This window comes from Rhipicephalus microplus, chromosome 4 (assembly GCF_043290135.1).
Source record: "Rhipicephalus microplus isolate Deutch F79 chromosome 4, USDA_Rmic, whole genome shotgun sequence".
NCBI classification, from domain to species: domain Eukaryota; kingdom Metazoa; phylum Arthropoda; class Arachnida; order Ixodida; family Ixodidae; genus Rhipicephalus; species Rhipicephalus microplus.
In genome coordinates, this window is record NC_134703.1 from 52,489,258 (window position 1) to 52,498,596 (window position 9,339).

Below are 9,339 nucleotides of genomic sequence, written 5' to 3' on the forward strand. Positions count from 1 at the left end.
CAAGTATGTATTGGCTGCCTTCGTCTCGAGGATGAATTTTATCACTGTTTCTGTGACCCTACTAATATGGCCACATTCGCTCAAACACAGAGACCCAGTACGCATATTAGCTGTGTGACAGACGAATACCACATTTTTTTCATATCACGCATATTCTTGATTTCTTTCTTGCTGTTTCTTGCTAGATTTCTGCAAAGACTATCCAGATGAACTGTGAGTAGAAGTGTACAAGTCCTCATGCTAAAACAAACTCACATAATTTATAAAAATTTGCTTCCTTGCCCCTCTGTGGTGGTCTATAGGGGATAAGGTACTCGCCTGCTGACCCGCAGGTCGCAGGATTGAATCCCGGCTGCGGCTGCCACATTTCCGATGGAGGCGCAAATGCTGTAGGCCTGTGGGCTCTGATTTGGGCGCACGTTAAAGAACCCCAGATGGTCGAAATTACCAGAGCCCTCCACTACGGCGTCTCTCATAATCATATGGTGGTTTTGGGATGTTAAACCCCACATACCAATCAATCAATCAATCAATCAATCGATCGATCAATCGATCGATCAAACAATTAATGAATCAAGCAATCAAAGTTCGCTTACTTGTAGCTGCTAGTCACCTGTACATATTACAGACCAGTATTACAATGAATGTGCATGCGCACGTAAAACAGAAAGAGCTGTAACGGGGATGGTTCTCGTGATGTGTGCATCGTGAGATATCAAATCGCTAGCTCGCAGTGTTTTTGGTTGAATTTTTTGGTCAACTGTCTCGGAAATGCACACAAAAATCAATCGTACGATATCGACCGGGTACGACATAGTGTTGCGCATACTTCTGTCAATCATTTCTTGCCGGCGTTTTACGTCAGATTAATACTCATGTCTGAGTTGTTGTGATGGCAAAGAGGTAGTTTTCGGGAGAAGATAATCAGAATTAGCTGAGCTTACAAAGTTATCATGTCCTAACGTTATACCTAGTGAAGTTGCCCGCAGCTGTACTTTTAAAGCCCACGTGCACCGGCGTTACACCGTTACTAAATAATTTAGTTTCCTATTGCGTTAAAATTTGAAAGAAACCTGACTTTCACTATGTGAAATTACCAAACCACGCAGCAATATTTCAGTGCTCGCAGTCACTGAACCAAATGCTTCAGGTATTTTATGATGTTGAAATAAACAAGAATTTCTTGCAGGTCTAATTCTTTTAAAGAATGCAAAAATACTTTGGTTGAAGAAGTGAAAAACACACCGGACATATTTCTTGCATTAGCGCTCTGCCAAGATACGCAAAAACGTGAGTACGTTCCATTCTGTGTTTTGTTGAGCCATCATTATATATTCTTGACACAGATTTCAGGGAGAACTTCACAATTCTAACCACGAAATGAGTTCTTTTTTTTAATCATTCTCAAAAGACAATTTAAAGTAGCCGTTTAGCATTATTGTCACTTTCGTTAAGCTTAACTCTACAACACACGAATGCCCGCCGTAAGCAATATTCAAAAGAGTGCTGCTATTAGAATAAGAAAGAAGGAAGCGAAAATGAAGAAGACAGGGTGGTAAAACAAAATTGAAAGCGTCAGCTCAAAAAGCATACAATAAACAAAGAAATGACGAGAACAACGAGTGATTTCCAACTATTGTTTATGAAAGCAAAGCCCAAATATCGCAAACGCTAATGTCCAAGCGCGACGGTGAAAAAAAAACTTATACCAACAAGCAGTAAAACTACGCTAGAATAGCTCGTACAGATGCATTTATTTAAAGTTTTTTTTTGCGTGATCAGCAAAACAGCTTGAGCAAGGTGAAATAGTAAAAAAAGGCAGTGAAGGTTTCCTCTTTGTTTATCGCTTGATTGCATGATTTTATTTGACAAAAAAACAGCGCTGGCCACTAACCCTAATGATAGCACCTGGATTCTTATTGATGCGTGCGGCAATGGCTAATAGAGGCTGCATCAGCGAACGGTAGAATTCTGGACCTATATGTATCTGTTACACACTATTATTACATTAAACTGTCCTGTCACCAAATACAATAACCACTTTCAAAAGAACGTCAATTTGAGAAGCCAGCTTTTCATAGCGTCATATTGATCATAAGTATGTGGTGCAACTTCTTATTCATCAATTTCTTTAAAGAAATATTCCGTGAACAACGGCAATATTGCGTCTTGAGATGGCACTGGAAAAGTGCGCAAGTGTATAGTGTCTTTCACCCACAATGTTAGCTGTATTCTTTTTTTTTAATACAGCCCAATTTTTCGACAACGACCAAGCCAAGGTGCTAATAAATGAACTACAAGCTGACGATCGTGCAAAGCCCGTATTTGTCAAACGGATTCAGGTCAGTGAGTTTCTACAAAAAAGTCCTTTGCGATTGAGAACATGTTTGTTAGGCTTAAAATCAGTTCTAGCCACACGATCAAACAAAAGCACTGGCACACTTCTTCCAGCTTTAACAAAAAGAAACTAAAAATTATTTTAAACACATTCGTGACACAACCTGTAAATAAGAGTTCAATTTTGCCTCAGCTAATCTGTGGGTTTTGAGTAAATGTACTTTTTCATGGTGCCAACAGTTTTGAAACCTTGACACTTTAGGTTCAGTGGTTTTGAAATTACTGTTAGAAAAAACGTTCAATTTATTTTTTAAAGATTTGTGTCTGTAGTGACCATTCGAAAATGTCACACAATGGTAGAAAAACATTTCAGTTCAACGTGCGGCTGTCAGGAAACCTACTAAAGTAATCTACTTGTACCAGTGTTGTGAACTTTCGTAATTAAACCCATTATCTTGTGGGAACAAATGCCGGCTGCGGCAGCTACACTTTCGATGGAAGTGAAAATGCCGTAGGCCCGTGTGCTTAGATTTGGGTGCACGTTAAAGAACTACAGGTGGTCGGAATTTCCGAAGCTCTTCACTACGGCGTCTCTCATAATCATATGGTGGTTTCGGGACGTTAAACCTTACATATCAATCAGTCAATCAAATTCATTATCTCTACTCGTGTATGTAATGTCAAAGTAATTTGTTAAGTTTCTCGACTCATGAACACAGATGCCCCAACATTCATTAGATCATTTTCAAATTCTACAGCGATGCATAATATTCATGTCATTTAAATAGATTTAAAGCAATACAAATTATCAGAGCAGTACTTGGAAACTTCTGCCCTTCGTTACATGAACCGAACATGAACAGTAATTCTGCTTTGCAATCTCTGCCACAACTTAGGTTATTGAATGGTTCCTTCATGACCTGTTGTGCTCAATTGGTTTGCTAAATTATTGTGCAATTATTGTGTATTGCATAAAAAACGACTATATAACAATATGAACTCTCTCTTGAAAGCCTTCAACATTTTAATTGGAATAGCGTAGATAAATACACTGAGCTATACGGGAGGGAGTGATAAACTGTAATTCAGCATTTTTACTAATGGCACCCGCCTTGATGGTCTAATGATTACGATGCTCGACGGCCGATACGAAGGTGGTGGGATCAAATTCTGGGCATACAGGTCACATACCAATGAAGTCGAAATGAAGTGTGCTCTTATTTAGGTCTGCATTGAGGAAACCGAAGTGGTAAAATTTTTGGAAGCCTCCCCTGTGGTATCTCTCATAATATGTCGGTCTGAGAACTGGCTAAGATCCCTGTTCTTCCTCTTTCATTCCTTCTCCATTTTGGGGGTTCAAGAAATAAAACTGAAACAATTATCTTCTGCGAATGGCGCTATGGCTGTGGCGTTTTGTAATAGATCCTACACATTACTATAGTGTAGTTTTTACGAAACCACAAACCGGTTCTTTTTAGTTGTCACCGCCCAAAAAACATCGCTAATGCCAATAGCGACCCGCTATAGTTGACTAGTGTGCTAGATAAGACGCATGAAAAAGTAATGAACATACACATGCCTTCAGCAAACCTTTTATAAGTGACTAGTTTTGATAGACTAACTTCGTTTGCAGGATGACGTGAAGCTTAAAACAGCCAACGGCGCCTGGCAAGAAGGACGCACCGTGGGATCTACGCTAGGCGTACGTCCGCCCGAGACCCTTCACACAGATACCTCGTTAATTTCCTCTGTTGTTGTAGGTGACATTACCTTGCAAAAAGAAGTGCTGGAGGGTCCAGTGAGGGTAGAAAGGTTCCTGCCGAACTCCTGCAGTGCCTACCACAACGTCGCCACCATTATCTCCAGTGACACAAACGAGAGCCCCGTGTAGGAATGCATCAGAAGGGACAATGACAATTGCAATCCTTGTACGAGCACAGTTCGTTGTGACCAGTATGAATGCTTTTCACATTTTGATATCCTTACAGACTTTGCTTATATCACTTGCGGACGCGCACGTAAGGTCGTCAATGAAACGTCTCTGTCAGATAAAAGCTTCAAAATATGAAATTATCCTAACTCAAAACCAGTCCCCTTAGCGAAAGTCACATAACGGCAATGTATGCTTTGTATTACAATGCAAATATCTTAACCATAGGTTGGTGAACTAACGCACGAGTAGACACACTTTAGCTCACGCACACTGATATATGGCCATGAGTTTGAGTCTTAGTGAACCAACTGAGAGAACCATACGCGCATAGTTTATTTCCTCCGTTAGTGTGAGAAAGATCCAAAATTTCTGACAACGTATGGTCCTGTCTACTCTACTTCACTGATACCGTCAGCCATATGCCGACTCACGTTTATGCCTCAACGCACTTGCATTCATATGTTCATGAAATATTTATTATTTAGTCGCGTAAGCTAGTGAGATGTCCATGCCATGGCACTTCTTCAGCAAAGCCTTTCACAACAAGTTCTTCACAAACATATTCCATGTGAATAATCTTCTTTACAAAAAAAATGCCCTTACTCAGTTGAAAGCCCAAGTAACTCGTTTTTGAAAGTAGGCAATTAGTAGGCAGAACCTAGAGTTCCAAATATGCCAGGCATTTCTCTTGTAGAGAAATGAAATTATGGCCTAAAGGTTCATTACATCCTACCGGACGCATAATTTAACTCACCAGACCCAGATGAAGAAATGAGTCTTAGTATATTTTCGGTCATCTTGAATATGAGCGAGTCCTGTTTAAAAACAACTTGTGTTGAAATGAGCCCTAAGCAGTGAATATATTCCCTGAGTGAGTCTGAGTGAGCAGCCGCTTTTTTACTGTTCTATGTTTTTGACACCGTTCAGCTAATGGCACCTGCAAGAAACATTAATCATTTCTTAATTAGGTCACTCAAACCTTCAGGTCTCTCTTGGGCTTGAGTAGACAAGTTACATAACCTTTCTGTCCTTTTGGCTCGACAAATTAACCTAATGTAAATTTTTCAATGAACGTGCATGTTGGTCCAGCATCTCTATATTTCCTTGTCAGAGTACACAAACTGCCCCGCGCATACACGTTAGTCTTTTGCATATATAGCACTTGTCTTACACTTATACTTCGAGCTCCTCACGGAGAAATACTTACAGCCTCTACATAAAGTTGTTCAGTTCTAGAAAATATTCGGTAGCATCAAGAAGCGAGATATGATACTGTTTATTTCCATTCATCACAATTAGTTCATATGTTAGAAAAATTCTTTTTTTTTCGTAAGTGATGTGCGTAAGTTGATGACCGATTCAGGTACCAACATGTATGTTAACGACTTTACTTTGCAGTACTAAGAGCTCACTTTATCTTGTCATCATTGACACCACGCCTGTGCCTAAAAAACAAAAGCTATTGAAGGTAAGCTTATTTCATATTGATGGTTGTACACTTGTTGATTCTTGGAAACATTACTGAGTCATGATGTTTTCCAGTATGGACTTGCATCGTATAATTTTTAATTGCTTCTTGCAGTGCAGTTACAATGTTCAGTAAACATCTACATGAAATTATGAACCCTCCTTATGAAACAATCTAGAATAAATGACGAAGATTCCATTATATTAAACTGGCTTGGAAGCATGTTTTAAAGTTACCTTACAAGATTGTGCATAGATGAAGTACTAGCGCCACCACAAAACGAGCAATGCCGCCAACGACTACTTTATTTAACGTTATTCGCTTGTTATGAAATAAAGTGCTCGTAAGTTAGCGCACTACAATTTAATTTAGAGCAAACCTCTAAAACTTTCTATGCTATTGATCAGCTCACAACACGAGGAAAGTAGGCATGGTTGTAATTTTAGGACGTAGGTGTTAGTGATGGCATAAAGCGCGTGACGCACTTTAGAGGAATAATTGGAAGCACTTACGCCAGTTCGTTCCAGTAAAAGTAATATTAATGCTAATAAATTTCATATTCTTACAAAACGAACATCTTTATGATATAGCAAAATGAGAATAGAGGATTTTAATGTTTATAGAATGCTTGAATGCTTACCACCGTCTTTTCCCATGTTGAATAATAACTTCAGCAAAAGTCTCTTATACCTTTTTCTGTAAAATAATGAATTGTATTATTTTTACTAGCAACCTCGGCACCAACCCTGCGGTGACATCAAGAGAATTTTTCGACTGACCATGCGTGGGAATATCAAAACACCCTCATCACTCACCATTGGTCTCTTGACCGTTGCTTCACTGCGGAAGATATTTTATAGGGACTGTTTAATAAAAACCAATGCGTGTGGTAGGATTACAGGAATAAGTTTTAGTGCCCACAATGTTTTGCTTGTATTCTTCTTTTCATCCGGGCCGATTGACGCTTTCAAGAGGGAAGTTTCCTGCAAGCATCTTCTCCATATAATATTTGTTCTTGAGATACACATAATTTTAATACTAAAAACAGTTACCCATTTTTTTACTTGATATTCAACAATAGTTTTTCTACCCTTCACATATGTGCCTGATGGACAACTAACGCTCTGACGTAACGCCAGAGCTCACTTTACCAACAGAGCCCTCTGTATATCAAAATTGAGTTCACTCTATGTGGTGTTGATTGGAATATCAAACGCACCTTTAATTAGCGCAGTTTTCCGAGGTCATCTGATGCTTGAAAATAACTTGTTCAATACTACGATTAAAACTTAACATCTATCAGGCTGCTCTAAAAGCAAAGTCAACTCTGGAACCACATGTGCACTTTATGTGAACTAGGCATGACGCTTGTAAGACAGGAGTAAAAATTCAGGAGATACCATGCCTTGTCGGAATCAGTGTCTTGCGAAACAGCTGGCCAGTAATTGTCAGTGGAAAAAAATAAATAAAATAATAATAATAATAATAATAATAATAATAATAATAATAATAATAATAATAATAATAATAATAATAATAATAATAATAATAATAATAATAATAATAATAATAATAATAATAATAATAATAAAAATAATAATAATAATTATATTATTATTATTATTATTATTATTATTATACAGATAGATAGATATGTCTGGGTGCTCTCGGAATCAGCTCGTTAACATGGAGTAAACAAGAATTAGTACGGGAGGTTAAGATGGTTCCACAAATAGGGCTAGCTGGTGACAACAAGAATAATGTGGCAATGCTTTCACGTCCGTCCTCAAAACCTTTCCGTAAGACACATGTGGTGCGTGTCCATTTACCACGGACGGGTGTGTGCCAAAGGTATGTGGGTATGCGCCACAAGTTTTGACCGTTTATGTCTACTGACGAACAGCGAGAACAAAAATATGAACGTTTGCAAAACAAACAACACGGTTGGAATGAACTTTTTCGATTGCTCACTGATCTAGCAACGTGGCCCGCTTAAATGTAAGCATCATTTGCGTCACTGCGGTAACGACTGGTCTTACACGTCATGTCTATCTATAGGTTGAAGCTGAAGGGTAACGAACTGAAGGAAAACTAATTCACGAGGTGGCTGTATCAAGTGGTGCTGACGAGCGTACAACAGCTACGATGCTGCACGATGACACAATCTGTAGGCTGTTTTATAAGAGTTTCCGCACTTAACCTCAGCCACACCTAACCGCGATAATAGAACCTTTTCAAGAGTCAGCGCCACCTACAGAACGAAACCGAAAACACGTTTTAAATTCGAAGCAGTTTTTAGCGAAATCGGCGTATCTATCTATCTATCTATCTATCTATCTATCTATCTATCTATCTATCTATCTATCTATCTATCTATCTATCTATCTATCTATCTATCTATCTATCTATCTATCTATCTATCTATCTATCTATCTATCTATCTATCTATCTGTCTATCTATCTATCTATCTATCTATCTATCTTGTGGCAAAGCCTTCGAACACTGGGTCGTCCTCTCCAGTGCCTTTTAGTGTGTTGCCCTTTTAATAAGAAGAAGAGCTGCTCGTGCAGAGAGTCAATACCCGCATTGACTGTCTCTGTCGTGGATTATCGACGAGTGTCCGCCAATAAACGTCTTAACAATTTGGTAGAGAGTGCTGAGAGTGCTGTGCCCTTCAAACATCTTTGGTATGCATTCGATGCCCTTGGAACTTCGATCCCGTACCGTGCCTTCTACCATGCACCGGGACGCCGCTCAGCAAACGCTAGCTCCTACGCCGACGCCATGTCCCGGTGTCCCCCGCATCCGTGACCCTCCTGTCTTCACCGGCGCGGATGGCACCAACGTCGAGGACTGGCTCGCCATGTACGAACGCGTAAGCGTCCCCAATCATTGGGACGAGGCAGCTAAACTCGGTAACCTGTTTTTCTACCTCGCGGGTGTGGCCGGAATGTGGTACAACAACCACGCATCTAATTTCCCGACTTGGTCCGCTTTTAAAACCGCTGTCGTTGACGTGTTCGGCCGTCCTGCCGTTCGTAAGCTGCAAGCAGAACAGCGTTTACGTGAACGAGCACAGCAGACCGGCGAGTCCTTCACAAGTTACATCGAGGACATCCTTGACTTGTGCAAGAAAGTCGACCTGAACATGTCAGCGGCGGACAAAATCACCCATGTTCTAAAAGGCATCGCCGACGATGCCTTCACCATGCTCCTGGCCAAGAACCCTCACATTGTGGCAGAAGTCATTACATTATGCCAAAGTTACGACGAGCTGCGGCGGCAGCGCTTGATGAACCGTCGACCGCCACCACGTGATGCTGGTCTCTCGGCTTTGTCAGCAGTTCCTGACCACACAACTTTGCTCGCCGAAATCAAGTCGTTCGTGCGTGAGGAAGTTGCCCGCCAGGTCTCTTTACTGGCTTTTGCTCCCCCGCAACATGCTCAGCAGCCATCAACTACACTTCCACCTCCGCTCCGCCGAGCCATTCAGCAGGAAATTGCGGAGGTCGTTCTTGAATACCACCAGGCGCCTCCTGTATCTGCGCCACTCAGCTACGCCCAAGTTGTAGCTAGGCCACCCCCACCGATTTCTGTGGC

General features: G+C 40.5%; 1 pseudogene; it reads left to right on the forward strand.

The window, feature by feature from the left end:
- The window catches only part of LOC119172651 (lachesin-like), a 29,007-nt pseudogene extending 22,346 nt beyond the window's left edge, over nucleotides 1–6,661 (forward strand).
- The last annotated feature ends 2,678 nt before the right edge of the window (nucleotides 6,662–9,339 follow it).